At 45.1% G+C, this 19,240-nt stretch overlaps 1 protein-coding gene across 5 annotated transcripts in view; it reads left to right on the forward strand.

Annotated features, from left to right (window-relative positions):
• CDH4 (cadherin 4) overlaps positions 1-19,240 on the forward strand; it is a 535,396-nt gene that overhangs the window by 481,107 nt on the left and 35,049 nt on the right. The gene's annotated exons all lie outside the window — the stretch shown is intronic.

The following is a 19,240-nucleotide window of genomic DNA, read 5'->3' on the forward strand; positions in this document are numbered from 1 at the left end:
GTTGTTTCACAGCAATTGGCTGTAGGCATATCGGAGTACTTATTGCCTATGAGTGAAACCCTGAGCAGTCAGAGATACTTGGGGTTTCATAGCTTGCATATGATTTCAAGGAAGTACTCTAAATGGTAACAGGTATCCACTAAAATTTGTATTTCACTGATAGCTCTAACAGATGTATTTGTGTGTGCCAGCAGTAAGCGTGCAGGCATTCTTCAGCACATCTGGTTTCAATCAGTTCAAGAGCTTTCTTTTATTAGTACAGTATTTCTCTATTCTGTTCTCATGTGCTCCGTGGTGCTGTTACTGGGGGACAAGGAGGAAAAAATGAAGAGATTTTAAATGACAATTTTTTACAGCCAGTGAGAACTTGGAAGGTGAAATTATGTGGTCTGGTTTCCTTTGTAATTCATAGATATGGAACATCAAGGTTGGAAGCTGGAAGAGGGGGAGATTCTTTACAGTGAGAGTGTTGAGACAATGGAAAAGGTTGTCCAAGGAAGTTGTAGATGCCCTTTCCCTGGAAGTGTGCAAGATAGGTTGGGTGGGGCTTTGAGCAATCTGGTCTAGTGGAAGTTGCCCATGTCTGGGAGGTTGGAGCTAGATGACTGGAAGGGACCTTAAAGACCTAAACCATTCTATGGTCCAAATTATTTAGAAACCACAGAACACTACAACCTACATGATGATAAATGAAGAATCATTCTGTAGCCACCTTCTGTATTCATGTCAGGGTCAACAAGGTGCAGTATATGATATATACCAGATCTTGACTGGTGCAGGAGGTCTAACTGCATTGTGCTCAAGTCGCTGAACAGCCTTTCAGGAATGTTTTGATTATTTAAATCATTATGAGTCTTCATTCCATCAGAAAGCTTTTGCCAATATTTCTTCACACAGTACAGAAGTTTCACTTTAGTCTTACCCTTACAAACTACAAATAATTAGCAGAACACAGAGAAGTCAGAGCCCAATCTGTACCACCATGGACACAGACTGGCTCCTTGTCAGCTGTGGGGTCTGGGTCCTGGATGTGATGTGCTCAGCTCCTGAGCTGTCCCAGCATTTTCTGACAAAGTGAATGGGCTCTAGACACTCAGTTCCTTGGGAATCAGAGAAGAGTGGGCACCCAACACATTTTCAGACGTGATTGTCAGTCTGTAGCTTGCATTGATGTTCTAGTGAGTAGAGAATGGAATTACCAGCAGCATGTGTGCTTCCTGCCATCTTGAACACACCAAGCTCTGTATTATAAAGTTGTCAGTAAATATCTCCTTAAGTGTCATACATACAGTTGGGAAGAGCCCTAAGAATCTGACACAAGTGTTGGGCTGTGTGGTCCTTTCTCCTGCCAGCATAGGATTGTTCTCTCTGGAAAATTCTGTAGCGACCACTCTAAGAGGGTGTTGTGTCTCTCGGGCCATGGGTACTTTCAGCACAGCAGCTATGTGTGTCCCATCAGCATTGCTGGCATTTGCAGGGAGGGACCCGATTCTGCCAGGTGGATACCGGTTTCACCTACGTTGGAGTGAAAAAGGAATGACATCTAGTGGCCATGTCATTCAAGCACAGGTTGTTCCAGCTGACCCGGGCTGCCTGGTCCTTGTCCTCCACTGGAGGTTAGGAGGTGAGGTTTTGGATGAGACGTGTCAGGGTTTGTCGCACACACCCATCAGCACCTTCTGGGGGGGGGCAGCATCTCTCCAGATGTGGTGTATCTTAATGTCTTTCCAAAGCCGACTCCTCTGATGGAAGGTAGGATAATGGAAATTTGCTTACAGGTGAATTGGGAGTATTTAATGTCTAGTTAATGTGTGTTAGACCTAGAAGGAATAAAAGCATTTGAGAGAATTACCCACAGGATTGTGTTAAATGGATTAGAAAATGCTACTCTTCCTCTGAGCAGGGCTGATGTGTTACCATTATTTCTCTGATTCCAATCACTGAGGAGGAGAGTTTCACACGGGCCAAAGGGCTTTACACAGTAGCACATGGGACTGTATAAAGATTTGAAAACCAAAGGTGTTTTACAATAATGTTTTCTGATTCTATAGAAACAAATACCTTTATATCCTCCTGGGTATAACCAGGATAAATTTCTTGTGAGCATGAAAGTATAACATGGTTTTTCCCTGACTGACAGAGAGAACAGCATCAGGCTGATCATTCTCTTTAAACCTGAGCCGAAGCTCCTCGCTGTCCTCAAAGAGTGTAATCTGCATTTTAACACCTCTGAAAAAGTAGCAGAAATCTCTTTCCAAGAAAGCTACAGCTCCTCAGAGAGTAAGAATGCCCAGGGTCTCTTTTAAGCCTGGGGACTGTTTGGAGAGATACAGTATATTTTTATTTTAAATACTTCTGTGTTGAGATGCTGTTGTAAAAACAGAATCAGCTGAATAACTGAAATTGTGGCTTGCTCTTGGAGAGCTGCCAGGCAAAAGGAACTCAGGCAACTGTGTTCAGCACAGACACGTACAAAGGCCCACCCTATAGTGCTCCTAAATTACCTGTCATTCAGCCAGAGTGGTTTTAGACTTAATCGTTTCTGGATAAGAATGTAGCTCAGGAGGACACTGCACCATGCTGGTGTCACAGCTCATGTATTCAGCAGCAGGAATTAATGTTACTGCGTAAAATTTAACAACAAGACAGGAGAGAAGAAAACAGCCACTGCGATGGGCAAGGAAGTCAGGTCACGTCCGTGGCTGTGCGCCGCGCAGGGGGGAGAAGAGGCTGTGTGCATGGAGCATGGGAAGGTTCAGGCACATGAGTACGAGAGCCAGAGTCACGCGTCCAGAGGAGCAGATGACCTGAGGAGGTATGGTGGTTAACGGCCATCCAAATACCAGATGGGCTGCGATCAAAATGTAGTGCTGGAAGAGAAGTGGGAAAGAGCAGTAAAAGCCACATGGAAGAGCCTTAAATGTACAAACTGAAGGTACTCTGATGAAACTCCAAAGTTATTGCTTGCGTGCATGAAAGGGGATCAGTGCTGGTTTCATACCCATTAGCACATCACTTGGTGCCATGGCCTAGCCTTGAGAATTGTGGTAAAGGGTTGGACTTGGTGATCTGTGAAGTCTTTTCCAACCTTGTTGATACTGTGATACTGTGATGCTATCACAGGGCTTGGCCCAATTGACCTTTAAAGGTCCCTTCCAACCCAAACCGTTTTGTGATTCTAGAAAAGTCATGGGAAGATCCTACACAAGAAGTGGCCCCACCTTCTCATACAAAGGATTCTGGAATTACATGGAGAGGATGGGAAATCATGGAATCACAGAATGGTTTAGGTTGGAAGGGACCTCAAAGCTCATCCACTTCCAACCCTCTGCCATAGGCAGGGACACCTCCCACTAGAAGAGGTTACTCAAGGACTCATCCAACCTGGCCTTGAACACCTCCAGGGAATGAGCATCCACAACCTCCCTGGGCAACCTGTTCCAGTGTCTCACCACCTTCACTGTAAAGAACTTCTTCCTAAAATCCAGTTTGAATCTCCCCTTCACCAGTTTAAATCCAGTCTCAGTCTCTAGATAAAGAAATGTCATCATCAGGAGTCATGGCCAGTCCTGGTTGTCATGACCAAGACTGCATGCATCAAACAGTGAGGTGCTGGGGCACATGAAGGACAAGGAGACCTCCTCTAGTCCTGTACATCTCTGGGTTTTATGATGGTGAATGTTTGTGCAATCTGTGATGGTATCTGGCCATGCTGAGAAGCATCAGAGAGCAGTTAACAGTGAGGAAATATCTTAGGAGAGACAACCCCAGAGCAGGAAGCAATCAGATCTGCACCAGAAGAGTGGAGCATCCTGTGAAATGCCATAAACATCACAGGCAGCTATTTTGGGCCATTGTAATGATTCAGTGCAGGACCGTGACCCAGGAAATGCTCTTCTGGCTAGCTGAGGGACTTCAGACTGCTCTTTGTGTTGTGTTCTTCATCTGACATTGTCACCTGCAAAAATAAATGGAGAGAGCCAGTTCTTCCCTCTGCTGAAGAACAGCAGTTTGGATTCTGGACAAGCAGAGGTAATGCTGTCCTCGCAGCGTGCCCAGCCAGCCTGTGCCCACAGCACTGGGTCAGATGCCTCGAAAGAGGGTTTAATTCCCCATGCCCAAGTTTTGCAGAGTCCTTAGGGACTGATTTTCTGTGATAGTTCATTTTTGTGGCATTTTTGTTAGGGTTTGCATCTGCCAAATCATCAGCTGGTGGGAAGCAGTGACGTTTTAATTGGACTGTGTTCCAAGGGCTTTGTAGGAAGTTTTGCTGGGAAAGCAGCTCCATTACTGTTACAAGATAAAAGTACTGGTATCAGTGTGCCCTCTGTTATCCAGGGTCCTTGCTGCTCATAAGAGGGTCGTGTCCTCTGACATGTCTTAATTATGTGGGAATTCCTCAGCCTCCCTTCAAATATTTATCTCTCATGTGCAGGCAAGTTGTGTTTTTCCCATATTAATGCAGATCTGTAGCAGAGCCTCTGGCCAGGTGCTCACCTCAGATACAGGGGAGGTGCTCTCAAATTAGCAGGTTTTTTTCAGAGATTAAAAGGCAACCAAGACAGAACAATGCTGGATAGTCTGAGGTGATATTTTATGCAAGGTGGAAGCATCTTTTTTGCTCACAGAAGGGATGCCTTTAATTCCAATGAAGTCTTTAACTCCTATCAGGCGGGATGCCCTTTCCAGTCTGACCCATGATACTGTTAATAGCCTTCCAAGGGTTTCCACTTTATCTAAGGAAATGCATAATCAGAGGGGAGGAGAAGTTAAAGAAATCCAAGCCTACACTTGACTCAAAGTCTATTTTTATCGTATTCAATCAGGAACAATCAGGCTCAGAGAGGAGACGCAGATGAATTTGCATGATCAGTCTTCTGTGTCTTAAATGTTAATTAAAAGTTATTTTAAATTTGCCTACTGTGCAGAACTTGTTTTTATAGTAGCCTGTGTAAGGGAAATATTATTTCACAGGGCTGAAGTGCTCATGATTAGTTGAGCTGGTGGGTTCTTAGGGAAACCTGCCTGGCAATCAAATTCTCCTTTAAAAACAAGGGAAAAGGGGGGGGGGGGGAAATAAAGAAATGAAAGAAAGGAGGAAAAGAAACTGGGCTATTCAAGTTCTTTAAGCTCCTGAGCCTTAGGAGGTCTTATTTAAAGCTACTTTAAAATTTGCCCTTTGGCACTGCTTTGAGAATCTCCTCTTCTGAGGCTGAATCCAGTGGAGCATGTTTTAAAGAGGCAGCTCCAGGACCACATCCCCTTCCCCGCCGTGCTGCTTCTCTGGCTAATCTGGGCACTGACTCCCATTAGGACCAGCTCTAAAGGCTTAGAACTGGACTATCAGGGATGGGTGGATGCATCCCAGCTCACAGCACCCGGGCAGTGATGGAAAAGGCAATCTGGTCAAATGCTGGCTGTGAACTCAGAACAGAGTGGCTGGTACAGGATAAGTGCATGCAGAGATGCTCATCTAGCAGAACGGCTGTGGTGCTTCGTAAGGTTAATATAGTTACAAAGTGGATTTGGCTGATCAGTGGAGAAGCAAACACTTGTTGCAAGTACATTGGAAAAAGCAATTCTTGCCAGTTTTTAACAGGGCTTTTTAATTAATAGTGTCAGGTCAGACTCATCTCTGGCTGCTGCAGTAATGCTGAGTTAGTTACCTGGCTGGTGCTGAACTGGATCAGTTAGCAGCCAAGTCTGCAGTGAAGAGCTCAGCACTTCACAAGCAAAATGGCATGGAGAGAGACCCAAGTTAAAAAGAATTTTGGGGTTTTGGCACTGCACTGCCAAAATGTCTGACCTTTGTGCAGGCATTCTGGTTCCTTGGAACACTCTGGGAAATGCTGATGAGCCCAACTCTAAGCAGTGCTTTGAAAGCTGAAAGTGAAACACACTCTCAGCGCATCACTGCCATGCTAGCATTGTCCTTTCCCATAAGTAGTTCTTCCTTCTCCTGCTTTGATGTTTTCTTCCTATTTTCTCTTCCATCTCCACTCTGATACTCCAGTGCACATCATTTTTTGAAGCCAAACAAGCCAAGCTCTCTCCAACTCCTTTTGAGGTGGCAGCATTCCATTCTCCTGGTTATCTTGCTAACCCTGCTCTGCTCAGACTTCTTTCTTCTGTCTCAATTTGTGTGTAGTAACACAGAGATTTTTCCAGTGTCTTGTGCAAGAGCACTAATATTTGCTAGGATCAAATTTTCCTTTTTGACAGCCATGGCATAGGACTCTCTGAGCCCTCCTGCTTTGTGATCTTGCCAAATTTCCAGAGAAGCAAACCAGTATAAGCCAAATTTGTATTCTTTGTTCTGTGCATTTGTTCTCACATTAATGCTGTTAAAGGACAAAATATAGCTGTGCATCAACCAACACAGGAGCAACACTGTCCAGAGCTGCAGAAACAGCTGATGTGAGCTGTGAAAGTAAGACTGCTTTTTGTTTTTTGCAAGGGACTTGAGGTGAATGCTTCACCTGCTCTCTACCCCTCAGAGCTGAATCCTGCTGAGATCCAGTTTTAACAGAGCTAAAGCACAGCAAAGTAGCAAGGACACCACTCAGCCTTTCCTTCAGGCTGAAAGACACTGACACAACTGTGTTGCAGAGATGTAAATAGGTCTAGTTTGAGGCAAGAGTGGTGATCAGAAACTGAATTAGGGGGGGTTAGGAAGCAGGTGGATTAATCAGGTTAGGTTATAGAGAAAAATGCGGCCCACGGCCCAGACAGAAAGTGACTACCCTATCTATGTTTGGATTCTTGCCCTTATACCTCTCAGCAAGCCTGTGAGTGAAGTAGACATCACCATTGTTTCCCTTTCACAGCCTGTAATCTAGTTCTTCTCACCAGCTAGCTTCAAAATAGCACACTGGGTGAATTCCTTGTGGGGGAGGGGGCAGGTAATTCCCACACCATGACAGAGGTCTTGCCACACTGGTCCAGAGAAAAACAGTAGAAATGGGTAGCTAACTTATGTCCCAGGAGCTGGGCACATGTTCAGATCTTGAAAAGATCACTTCAAGTCTTGAGTGCCACGTTCCTGATTTTCCCAGAGTGCAGACTAAATCTGCTTATGTAGTTGCCCATTCAGCTCTCAAGGTCTCCCTCATTGCACCTCTACCATACCATAACATTTGAATATAGATTAGCCTGGGATGCTACAGAATTTTAAGATCATCAAAATTTTGCCCATGGCATAATTTAGAGGCAGTTATCACAAGAGGCAGAAATCAAGTTGAACAGCACAGGTCAGAGCTAGCAAGGGGAAAGACCCAATACCACAGTGAGACAATTTACAAGGCTGTGTTGTTTTACAGCTGAAACAAACCCAGGAGGTCTGTAGAGTCCTGCAGACAGGCTTTATGGTTAAAAATCAATTGTGCTTTCATGGGGAGTCCCAGGTGACTCTGTTTGCTTGCAGTTTTCCAATCAAAACGCAGCTCAGCCAAACTCTGCAGTAAAAGTGAGGCTGTGACAGAGCTCTCGTCATCTAACTGAAATAAAGGATTGCCTTGCACTGCGCTGAATGTGCCCAGGAGCATTTAGGGGCATGAGCACCCAGCTAATTCTGAGGGCATGTCAATTAAATATGTAGTTGGCAAAGTCTTAAAAACTACAAATCAGTTTAGTTTCCCTGAATAAGAACTCTGTGTTTATGAATTGCAGTGAGCTTTCTGCATCTCCTGATGAAAACCTTTGTCATCAACAGTGAATTAGACAAGGATGCTATGTCAAGGGATAGTGGTAACAAACATCAGAAGCAGAAACCGTGTTATTTCTTCCCCTCCTGCCCCAGCCTTGCCCAGTACTTGCCACACTTGATGCCAGAGACTTTGCCGCTGCAGCCACGGTCAGGAAAGTTTTTACGTCTTGATGGAAACCATTTGCATCTTGACCTGGCTTTTGAATTACACTGAGCTTTGGAGAAGAAACCCAACCTAAATGCAAAGCCTGTCCAACACAGCTTAGGAGCTGTGGTGCCTACACAGGTTTGATTCCAACACAGAATGAGTGAGGTCACCAAGTCAGGGTGCAGATTTTTTGTGAGCAGGACAACTTCTGGCAGGCACAGCATCTTGAAGTGCCTGGAAGCTGCAGAAAACACAACAGGCTTTGCTCTCTCTTGTGGATACTCAACTTTTGCTCTTTGTTTTATCACTTCTTTCATCTAAAATGAAAGATATTTCTCAGTTTAGGAGAAAACAGTCATTGCTCATGTCTTAGTGAAAAGAGCTTCAGCCCTCTCTGTGATTTCTGTTAGAGGTCTTTACACCAGTGCAGCATATGACCGAGAGGATGAAATACCTTTGAGATTACCCTGTGTAGTCTGCAAAATGGATGGGTGGGTAGATAGATGGATGATAGGTACAAAGATGTATATGTACAAATGCACAAAGATAGACATGCATATAGCTAGATTCATAGCATAAATAGATACTGATATAAGGCAAACACTCATCAATAATATCCAAGTCTCTACTCCCAGATAAACTGTAGGTTATATGAATTATTCCATTACATTGTGTGGGTATATGTGCATTGATAGAGAAAAATATGGTCACCTTGATAGCAGTCTCATACTAATAGACCCCATTAATCAAAAGCTCAATTTACAGTGGCTTTGGTTTTGTTTATTTCCTTTCAGTACATTCACTCTCCAATTATCACCAAATCAATCATGTGCAGTGCCTTAAACCAACTGCTGTTTGGTGAAACAGTTTTGGTTCCTCTCTGTTACACTGAGCATTAGTTAGCAAGGCACAGTTCAAGGCTTTGTGTAGCCTAATTCTGTCCTGAACCTAACTGGAATCAGCTAGATTATTCCTGGTAAATGGGTCAGTCCCTGGGAAAAGAAAAAAAAAATAAGTCAAATGTAATCTTGAGATTGCCCCAAAAAATTTACAAGGAGGGGGGAAAAAAAAGAGGCAGAAAAAAGAAAGAAGAAGGAAAAAAAAAAAGAAGATAATTTTATTTCTTGTCACTGATACCTGCCTGGTGGTTAAAAGAAAGATTAAAATGAGGTCATTAAACTTTCCTCGGAGACAAACCCCAGACCTCAGTGGTAATATGATTAATCAACTATAAAAGTGAAGCTACCCTGAATGATAACTGGTTTTTATAAAATATCTAATTACTGAAATGTCATCTGCTGCAGGAGGGGGGGGAAAGAAAAAGGAGGTGGGGGGGGGTGGGGGGGGGGATTAATTGCAATAACAATTCAAGAAGATAAAGTTTTTTCTGCATTAGGTCTACACAAGAAGCTAAATGGAGTTGATTGAGTAATTTTGGTTTCAGGAACACCCTTGGCGGAGGTTAGTAGTAATGAATTTTTCAGAGCTCAGAGTTTAAAATTGCCAAAGAGCAGTGATTTTAAAGCAGGGGAACAATAGTTTCATTACAGCTTTCAATTTTCTGTCACCCAAAAAAAAAAAAAAAAGAAAAGAAAAGATGAAAAAGAAGGGAATATAAAAAAAATGCTCTAGTGGTCTCTCTCAGATTGGACACATGTACTGCTTGGTGTAAAATCAAGAGTAATACATCCTCCTCTCTCGTTGCTGGAGAGCACAATCCCAGCCAATTACAGCTACAGCAGCACAGGAGGTAGAGCCAAGGATGCTGCTCATGTCCTGCTTCTCAGCATGGAAGTAGTTGAAATCCAGGAGCAGCAGCACAATTTCTGTGCCTGTGTCCCTCACACATGTATGTGCCCAACTATAACGTTGTGCTAGTTTGAAGCTAGCTAGAATGTTTTGGTGAGAAGAGTCAGATTATAGGCTGTGAAAAGGAAACAGTGGTGATGGCTACACTTCTAGGCTTGCTGAGATGTATAAGAACATGAACACAAACATCGATAACAGAGTTGCCCTTGGGCTCTGGGGCTGCATGAACTTCTCCCTCTAACTTGCTGCCTAACTAATCCATCTCTTTCCTAACGCCCCTGGCCAACCCTCCAAACTCACCTTGAACATAAGGCAAAGTCTGGGGTAAGGTAGAGGGGTGGGAAGAAGGGTGGCTGGGAGCTCATCCTGGGGACTCAGGTTTCTGGGAGGGCTGTTGTGTTTCTGTATTACTTTTTAACTGTCTGTAGCTGTAGATACTGTAAATACCTGCTTGTATATTATGCTAAGCTGCAAATACAAAGCTTCATTCAATTTCCAGAGCAGCCAAGCCTAGTCTGGGTGATTTTCTTAAGTGTGGGGGAGCAGGTAACACCCAAACCATCACAAACATGTAGCACGATGCTGTCCTTTCCTTAGAGCACCTGTAGGTATCTGTCTGTGCTGGGGCTGAGCAGCACCTGCCTATCCAGCAGCAGCATCAGGCTGAGACCTGCTAATTTGTTTTGACATTGAATTTTCTGGCCTGCTGTTTTGCTGCTTTATGCAGTCAACTTAATATTGTCAAAACACAGATGATATCTGTACGCTGGCAAGGCCACCCCCAACCCATGCAGTATGACAGCACCTATCAGCTATTGCTTGCCGTAACCCATTTGTCATGAGCCCTTCCTTTTGCAACATCTGGCAGTGCTGTGTCTCCTGGTGTCATATCTCTTTTAGCAGACTTCTCTCCTGCTTCTGTGTCCCTGTTTAATCTGTTTGAGGTCTGGAGGGAGAAGCTGTAGAGCACCTCTCTGAAGCATGCCTTCCATAATGCTGTGGAGGAACTGTCCGGTGAGAAAGAGGTGCCAGATGTGTGAGCTGTGTATGTGCAGCAAGGTGTGGCGCAGCTAGGTGTAGTCATAGGAAACAGCTGCAGAGAAGTACCCTTCCTGTTCTGTGATGTGCTGTGATGGAAATCACTGTGGTCTCCAACTCCTGATACAAGTGTGTGGATTACACACCATTGCCATAATCTGTGGTGTGTCAGTCAAGCTAAACTTTCAAGGAGAAATGAGAGATCAGTTCTCCTAGATCTCACACAGTGACTCACACCTCTGCTGCTTGTCAAACATTTCTCCACCTGTAGCGTTTCTCTCAAATGTTCATGATTTATTCTACCTTGTTCACCTCTTTCTGCTTTTGGATATGTATTAAATATCCTCATTCTCGTCCTAAGCTCAGATCTGGCCTTGGGGGGGTCCTATTCAGTTGTTTGAATGTAGACACTCAGCATCATCCAGGAGGTCCCCAGTTAGGTAGGACATGCACACAGCTCTTGACAGGAGTATCTTCATGTCTGCCACATGTCCCTGGCAAGTATCTCAGAATTTCTTAGATTAGAAAAGCCCTTCAAACTCATCAAGTCAAGTCATTAGTGTCACACTGACAAGTCCTTGACTAAACCAAATCCCTCAGCACAACATCTAATCACTGTGAATGGCTATGATTGGAAAGGACTACCAGGATCATCCAGTCCAACCTTCATCCCAGCATCCTTCATCACTAGACCACAGCCCCAAGTGCCACATCCACTCTCCTTTTAGACACCTCCAGGGATGGTAACTCAACCACCTCCCTGGGCAGCCTGTTCCAGTGCCTGACCACCTGCTCAGTAAAGAAATTCCTCCCAACAGCCAACCTAAACCTCTCCTGATGCAACTTGAGGCCATTTCCTCTTGTCCTATCATTAGTAACTGGGGAGAAGAGACAAACTCCACCCTCACTACAAGCTCTTTTTAGGTAGTTGTAGAGGGCAATAAGGTCCCCTCTCAGCCTCCTCTTCTCCAGGGGAGAAGACAACCCCAATGCCCTCAGCTGCTCCTCATAGGTCATGTTTGCCAGACCTCTCCCAAGCACCTCAGTGTCCCTCCTAGACTGTGGTGACCAAAACTGGACACAGTACTCGAGGTGTGGTCTCATGAGTGCTGAGTACAGGGGCATGATCACCTCCCTGCTCCTGCTGGTCACACCATTGCTGATACATGCAAGTATCTCTCTGTAGTGAATTATTTCATTATTATTAAAGTACACAGCATCTTAGGCTGTGTGTTGAGGCTAAGAAATTCAAATACATTTTGTAACTTATTGCAAGGCACTGAGATAAGTCCCCTTTGGAAGTTGGCTGACTTCCTTGGGTCGGCAGCTTTCTGATTCTTCAATATTCTATTGCCTTAAAAACAGTTGCTTCCAAGGGATGTCATTTTTAAGAGGATATGTATCTGGAATTTCATTAAGCACATTTCACTTATGAAATCTTCAGTGACATTCTGAGGTTGAGGGGGTGGGGGAAAAGGAGATTTAGCAAAGGATTTGGTATTCCTTTGAGTTTTAGCAAACATTTCTAACCATTCAGGATGTCTTAACGCTTTCCAATTGTAGAAGGGGTCAGAACAAAGAGAACAGGCAGACTTCAGGAAGAATGGCCAGAAGATCTCACATAAGTTTCCTGAACATGGGAGATTTTAAAACAGTTTGGCTTTCTGCAATATCATGTTTTCAGTGCCAAAAAATAACAGGAGAAATTATGTCTGCCTGGCTCCTCCTTTGCTCTGACCCAATACCCTCCCATTCCTCACTGTGTTTCTCTGCTGCATGCACTCAGACTTTCTTGTTGTGAGCAAAATTTCATCAAGGAGCCCCTTTCTCATGGCAGGTCTGAATTAGAGAGCATTTAGCATAGTCTTCATTCTGTGCTCTGCAGTACTGCAGGCAGGTGGGCATGCATTTTTCTGTAATGCCAGACTTTGATCTAGTTGAAGATGTCCCTGGTCATTGCAAGGGGTGGAACTAGACCTTTAAAGGTCTCTTCCAACCCAAACCATTCTGTAACTCTGTGACCTTAGGGACTCTGTCTGAAGGTGAGCGCAAAAGGGCAGGTTTCTTCTGCTTGCTTCAGGACAGGGCTTCAGCTGAACCATCTGACAGGACTGAGGGGAATGGAGCAAAGCTGGAGGTGTGGAGATTCAGCCTGGACATGACGAGGAAGTTCTTCAGTATGAGAGTGGTGAGAGCCTGGAGTGAGTTGCCCAGGGAGGTGGTTGAGGCCCCATCCCTGGAGGTGTTTAAAGCCAGGTTGGATGGGGCTCTGGCCAGCCTGCTCTAGGGTAGGGTGTCCCTGGGCATGGCAGGGGGGTTGGAACTAGATGATCTTTGTGGTCCCTTCCAACCCTGACTGATTCTATGATTTTATGATCTGGGTTAGTCTGCAGCCTGGAAGTTCCTGGAAGTGCAACTCCTGCACCATGGAGACATGTCTCTTACTCCTGATCCACTTCCCACAGCTCAGGGGAGCTGGGTGCTTACACACAGATCTGTCAGTGCAGGCTCCCACCTGTGCTAGTTTGAAGCCGGCTACAATGTTTTGGTGAGAAGAACTAGGTTACAGGCTGGGGAAAGAAAACAACGGTGATGTCTACTTCACTCATAGGCTTGCTGAGATGTATAAAAACATAAGTCAAAACATAGATAAGACACTGGGCACCACTCTCACTTGGGCTGCTGGCTGAGCTGCATCTTACTCTCTAACCCACCCTGCATTTTGGACAAACCCACTTTGCTTCCTAACTCTCTGGCCAAACCTCTGTTCTTCCTTGGGACTAGGGTAATGTTGAGAGGGGTAGGGGGAAGGTGAAGGGGTGGTTGGGAGCCCCTCCTGGGGACTCAGGTTTCTGGGAGGGGAGTTGTGTTTCTGTATTACCTTTTTCCCCTGTATATTTCTGTCTATAACTGTATATACTGTAAATATCTGCTTGTATATTGTGCCAGCTGTAAGTATAAGCTTAATTCATATTTCCAGAGCCAGCTGAGTCTAGTCTGGGTGATTTCTAAAGTGTGGGGGGACAGGGGACACCCAAACCATCACACCACCCCACTGCCAGGCATTGCCATTAACATTTTGAGCACCAGCTCAGAAAATCACATCTTTAAACCACAACAGCAGCCCTTTTAAAATAAGACATACACCTCACTGCCTTTCTCCGACAAGGATCATTTGTCCAGTCAGGAACTCTGTTTCTGACCATCCCCTGTGTGTTTTCCAGTATCCAATTGTGTTGTTCCAATCTAGTCCTTAAAAAAAATTAAATCTCATGTGTGCTAATCCTGAGACTAATCTGGAAACAAGAGAGCTTTCCAATGCAGTGCAGAGGAGTTTGGAGCTGGAGTCAGCAGGCAGACAGGCTGAGCTGTGCTGTGCAGGAAACTTGTTCAAAATGTCAATACCAGGATTATAGTATCCATGAAAAATAATCTGTTTCAGTACTCTTAAAAATTCTCCCTTTCCCAAGTATCCATCTTCAGATCCCAGAGGCACATGAGCAGCTTTTATCTGCCTTAAAATCTAGGGGGGGAAATGAAATTAAAAACTCATTATGAGGAGTGGGCAGTTAATAAGAAAATCCTAAACCAGACTTAGCAGCTTAAGGCCCTTCTTTATGAAACTTTATTACAGATGCCTGAATTGAAACATCCTCTCCCAACTCTGTTTCTCGGTGGAATGTGTCAGCCCTGTGCAGCACTTTGGCTCACTGAGGAGCTGAACTCTGTCACACAGGTTTTTGTCAGTCTGGCTTATCTGTGCTTCAGGGAAGTTGTGGTCAAAACAGCACAGAGCCCTGCACCTGGGGAGGAGTAACAAGCTGCACCAGTACACCTGGGGAGGTGATCTGCTGGGGAGCAGCCCTGTGGAGAGGGACCTGGGAGTGCTGGTGGAGAACATCCATGGCACAGCAATGTGCCCTTGTGGCCAAAAGGGCCCATGGGATCCTGGGGTGCATTAAGAAGAGTGTGTCCAGCAAGTGGAGGGAGATTCTCGTCCCCTTCCACTCTGCCCTGCTGAGACCATCTTGAGTATTGCTTTCAGTTTTGGGCTCCCCAGTTTAAGAAGGACAGGGATCTGCTGGCGAGGGTCCAGCAGAGGGATGTGAGGATCATCAGGGGATGGGAGCCTGATGAGGAGAGGCTGAGGGACCTGGGGCTTTTTAGTCTCTAAAAGAGAAGACTGAGAGGGCATTTAATAAATGTTTATAAATATCTGAGGGCTGGGGGTTAGGAGCAGGGGACAGGCTCTGCTCACTGCTTTCTGGGATAGGACAAGGAGCGATGGATGGAAGGTGCAGCACAGGAGATTCCAGCTCAACACAAGGGGGGATTTCTTTACTGTAAGGATCCCAGAGCACAGATTCCCCAGAGAGGTTGTGGAGTCTCCTTCTCTGGAGACTTTCAAGGACTGTCTGGATGTGTTCCTGTGTGCCCTGAGCTAGATTGTATGGTTCTGCTCTGTCAGGGGGCTTGGACTGGATGATCTCTTTGGGTCCTGTCCAGCCCCTGACATCCTGTGAGCCTGTTATGGCTGCTTTGCAGAAAAAGATCTGAGGCATCATGCTCCAACAGGTGAATGAATTTCACCCTAACTTAAAGAAAATAGAGGTTTTTGGAGAGGTTAGGCAGCACAGTCTGCTTGTAGAAAGCTCTCCTCCATCCATGCTGGGTGAGGCATGGGACACCCACACTGCTTCAGCAGTTGGAGGTCAACAAATTGACCAACTGCTGTTGGCCTTGAGATGGTGAAGTTTCCCTAGAGGTTATTCTTTTGACCTGTTTTTCTCCAGCTGTGCAAACCTGCTCAGGTGTCTCATACCTGAAAGCCACACAGTTCAGAACCTGGGGAAGGGCTGCGCTGGTGATCCAGCTCATCCTCAGCACACAGTTCTCTGCCAGTCTTCTCATCCAGGAGCTTTTCCATCTTGGCAGCTCAGCAAGGATCATAGGGCTACATGGCAACACGCTGGGGTGAACCATAGATTAATCCAGGCTGACCTAATGGATTTATCAAGTAACATGTGAATTAGTGATGTCCTCAGGATCCTGCCCAAACCCAGGCAATGGAGGGCAGGACACAGCTCCAGCTTGAGTTCTACAACTGCCCTGGGAGACGTGGACATGTCACTTAGCCTTTAGATTTTACAGCTGAAGGAAAACATAGGGCTGCCAGCAATTGTAAAGCAATGATGTGTCTGTGCAAAAATGGTTTATTACATAAATGTATGTGTGTAATTTTTTGAAAGCATGAGGCTTTGTAGGTGGTTCCAGCTGGTTTAAAATCTATGCCTCCATTTAAAAGATAGCATTGCTAATTACAGCTGACAATCAAATAGTCTGCAGAAAGGTATCAGCTAGCTTTTCCTGCTGTTAGTTCTGTAGGCATGAAACAAAGGTGTGTTAGACAAGAGAGCAAATGAAATGTTCAAAGGCTTCTTGTCTAGAACTGGAAAATAAAAGGCTGTGCTATCAGATCAGAATTTTAACATACACTGTTTCCACGGGCTCCTGACATAAAATCTTTTATTGTGGAGTATAACCATTGTTAAAGGTCACTGTTGCAAAGGCTACATCGTTTAGAGGAGATGAGATCCCATTTTGGATAAATACACAATTTTAGTTCCTAACAAGGAGATAGTATCAGGATTTGAATGTACAAGAGTGCTGGGTTACAGATTAAAGGCTTTTGTGTTCTGGAAACCACACTATATGCCAGATTTCACGAGTTTCAGTGAGACGTGCAAGTCCCCAAAGTCAAGTAGGTTGATTAAAGTGGTTCTTTATAGCCTTTGAAATACAGATAAAGTACAACTTTCCTACACGGGGTTAATGCAGATTTTTTTTTTTCCTTGACAAGGCTGTATGCCTTTCCAAGGACATAATTTTAATCTCTTTTTAAACCTTTCATATGGCTGTTGTAAAAAGCTCTTTTGTGGCGTAATGCATTTTTATAAAACCTCTGAATTCCTCTGCAAACTTCAGACCTCATTTCATAAGATAGATTTATCTGGAAATGGTTATCTTGCAGCAGGAGAGTGTCATGTGTCATCATTCCTTTGGCATCTTTTCAGACCGTCACCAGAATGCAACATCTGATAATGAACACAAAAATTAGTGCTCATTGTCAGGCATGCAAACTCCTTTTCTCTTTTAATATCCTTTTTGCTATTATGTGCTCTTGTCTCTGAACTCGTGGCAAGTACTCTGAGAGTCTTTGAACCAAGGTGAAAGTGAGACCTGCACACTCCTTATTCAGATAGTCTGAGAGGGTTTTCTCCTGCTGCTTCTGAAAGAAAGGGTGCAGCTTTCTTCTCCTCTGTTCCTGCTTTGTCTTCATCTTCAAAGAGTAAATGTAATCCAAAACTAGCCATTACTTGCAATTTTGAGCAAATGACACCAGTAAAGACAAAGTGTAAGGCCAGTGGCTGCTGGTTGCTGCTGATTGAGGTGGCCTGCACCTGATTGTGAGATTAGCTTCTGAAGTGGAAAAGTTTAGGGCATTCTTTTGCTTCTCAAGCTCATCCAGGAGCATTAAACAAGCGTGTTGGGACCATGCTGAACATCACTCATCATTTCTTGTATAGACTCTCAGTCAGCGAGCGCCTGGGTCTGGCTCCACCACACCATGCCTAGAGCTGTGAGAGCTCCTTCGCAGGCAGGTGAGGGATTTTAATAGCACACACCACTGAAGATGGAGGCAGAACTTCCAAAGAATCCTTTTAAACTTGCACTTCCCTGTGCCCAGCTGGACCAGGCTGACTCCTTCCCAACCACAGCAAGCCGGAGCCTGTGGCCCCAGCAATTCATTTCTGAACAAGCACCATGACAGCTGGGCCTTGGACCAGCAGAGCAAGACTGTGAGCTGGCAAGAGCTTTATAGATAATGGTTTGGGAAGGTTTTGCCACATGGCACATAACTAGTCTGAAGTATGATCTGCATACGCGAGTGGACTGTGAAGCAGATCTAAGGGGATGAGAAGCTGAAGCAGGGATGCTGTAGTGCAGGGCATGTTGTGGGCATGAGCCTGAAAAGCCAACAGCAAAGAGGCTTATGAAGGGTGATTCTCCCCCTTTACTCTGCTCTCATAAGACCCCACCTGGAGTATTGTGTACAGTTCTGGAGTTCCCAGCACAAGAAGGCCATCAAACTATTGGAGCGAGTCCAGAGGAGGCCATGAAGATTCTCAGAGGGCTGGAGCAGCTCTGCTATGAGGACAGGCTGAGAGAATTTGGGCTCTTCAGCCTGGAGAAGGGAAAGCTTTGAGGAGACCTTGGAGTGGCCTTCCATTGTCTGAAGGGAGCCTACAGGACAGCTGAGGAGGGACTTTTTAGGCTATCAGGTACTGACAGGACTAGGGGGAGTGGAGCAAAGCTGGAGGTGGGGAGATACAGACTGGATGTGAGGAGGAAGTTCTTCAGCATGAGAGTGGTGAGAGCCTGGAATGAGTTGCCCAGGGATGTGGTTGAGGCCCCATCCCTGGTCCCAACATCTAGAGGTGTTTAAGACCAGGCTGGCTGAGGCTGTGGGCAGCCTGCTCTAGGGTAGGGTGTCCCTGGGCATGGCAGGGGGGATTGGAACTAGATAATCCTTGTGGTCCCTTCCACCCCAACTGAGTCTATGATTCTCATTCACTGAGTCTATGATTCTCATTCAAGACCACACCAGAGCAAGGAGTTCCTTAATAAAATATGTTTAGGAAATGAGCATCTCAAAATCTGCTTAGCAAAATGCAGTGATTTTGTGGGGATTTGAGTGGACTTGTGGTCGCTGCCATGGGGGTGCAAGAACCTGGAGGTCACTGTTTGGCTGTCACAGAGACTGATAGCCCAGTCCAACCCATATGGTGTAGAGGGAGTAGGATAATGTGCAGACCTGGTACAGTCATCCATGCAGCAAACAATATTGGAAATTAAAGGTCATAGAATTGATAGTAAGGCTTAAGAAAACAGCAATTAGGCTGCTAGGAAGAAAAGCTAAATTACCAGAGGTAGGAGTAGGGGGAGGGGGAAGGAAAAAAGGATTATTGATCTAAATATCAAGTTGGCAGATACACAGAATACAATCTAGAGGTTTTTTTACACCTCTGGGCTTATTCAACCCCCACGCTAAAAAATATGCAGGCCTATAAAGAAGCAATCAATTAGGATGGCATTTGCTTGATTCTGCACTGCAGCTGGGTAGGCACATCACAATTAATTATTTATTGGGAGATTTTCATCTTTTTTTCCCCCTATTTTATACAGATTGCTGTAACTAGACTGCAGTTGTTTGTTCATTTGCCTGCTATTCAAGTGTCTCTGTTAAATAAAAGGTAAATAGTTGGCTGACATGCCAGCACCTGGGTGGGAATATGCCCTTAAGGGTAGAGGAGCTGTGGGTTGGTGTTCAATCTGGGCTTCTGCTCACACAGTTTGTGTGGGCAAACATAGCCCTCATACAGAATTGCCCAGCTGCACATCACATCATGGCCACAGCTCCCTGCATAGAGGGGTGGCCTGGCAGCAGAAAGTGATGGGAGATTGAACACCCCACAGCG

The sequence above is a fragment of the Pogoniulus pusillus genome, chromosome 29 (assembly GCF_015220805.1).
Source record: "Pogoniulus pusillus isolate bPogPus1 chromosome 29, bPogPus1.pri, whole genome shotgun sequence".
NCBI classification, from domain to species: Eukaryota; Metazoa; Chordata; class Aves; order Piciformes; family Lybiidae; genus Pogoniulus; species Pogoniulus pusillus.